The following is a 797-nucleotide window of genomic DNA, read 5'->3' on the forward strand; positions in this document are numbered from 1 at the left end:
CAGAACCTGAGTCCTACAGACTGAAAATCGCCTTAGGTTGTGACTTTACAATAGGGGATACTATGATGTATCGCAACTCAATGTGTTGTAAGAGGTTCACTCACCTCTCCAGATTCAGACTCTTAGAAGTGCTTGGCCTGCAGTGCTGACTGCATGCAGTTCTGCAGGTTTTATAAATCAGAATTCTCCAGACACGGCGCATGGAAGCTGTGCAGTTGCGTCTCTAGGGACGGACCTGAGGACGCGGCCCCTAGATTCAAGGTTGCCAGGTTACAGAAGGATTTTTAACGTTTTCAGCTTCCTTGAGAACTGAGGGCGGTCCGAAACAAAACACAGCTAGGAAGAGGGGCGGAGCTGGTGTGTCCTGGCGGCTGCGCATTCCGCGTTTCTCCGCCTCCAAGTTCCTGCTGCTCTGTTTTTGCTGCTGCTGGTTCAGACTTCCTGTCCCGAGAAGTCCGACTCGGTGCACTTTTTTTTTCTTCTTCTACGCGTGAAGCTCCAGCAAAGTCAGGTAAGGCCACAAGGACCGCACTATCCTTTTAAAAGTAGAGTCCTGTCCTTTTCTTCTTAGAAAAGTAACGTGGTCACAAGCATTGTTTGGAATTTAACCTTTTTATTTCTTTGCTTGAGGATAAGGTCTCAGTTTGTATCCCTGGCCCGCAATGCAGCCCAAACTGGCTGGAATTAGAGGCAGTCCTGCCGTAGAATCCCAGACAGGTACTGCTGTGCCCTGCATTGTTTATTGTTTCCTTACACACCTCTCTCTCTCTCTCTCTCTCTCTCTCTCTCTCTCTCTC

General features: G+C 48.8%; 1 protein-coding gene across 1 annotated transcript in view; it reads left to right on the plus strand.

Moving 5' to 3' along the window:
• Positions 1-302: 302 nt before the first annotated feature.
• Positions 303-797, plus strand: part of Etfbkmt (electron transfer flavoprotein subunit beta lysine methyltransferase) — a 12,411-nt gene continuing 11,916 nt past the window's right edge. Inside the window, exon 1 of the mRNA XM_005364629.3 lies at positions 303-511. The gene's annotated coding sequence lies outside the window, so the exon portion shown is untranslated. The remainder of the gene's footprint in view (positions 512-797) is intronic.

Source organism: Microtus ochrogaster, assembly GCF_000317375.1.
Source record: "Microtus ochrogaster isolate Prairie Vole_2 chromosome 14 unlocalized genomic scaffold, MicOch1.0 chr14_random_2, whole genome shotgun sequence".
NCBI classification, from domain to species: Eukaryota; Metazoa; Chordata; class Mammalia; order Rodentia; family Cricetidae; genus Microtus; species Microtus ochrogaster.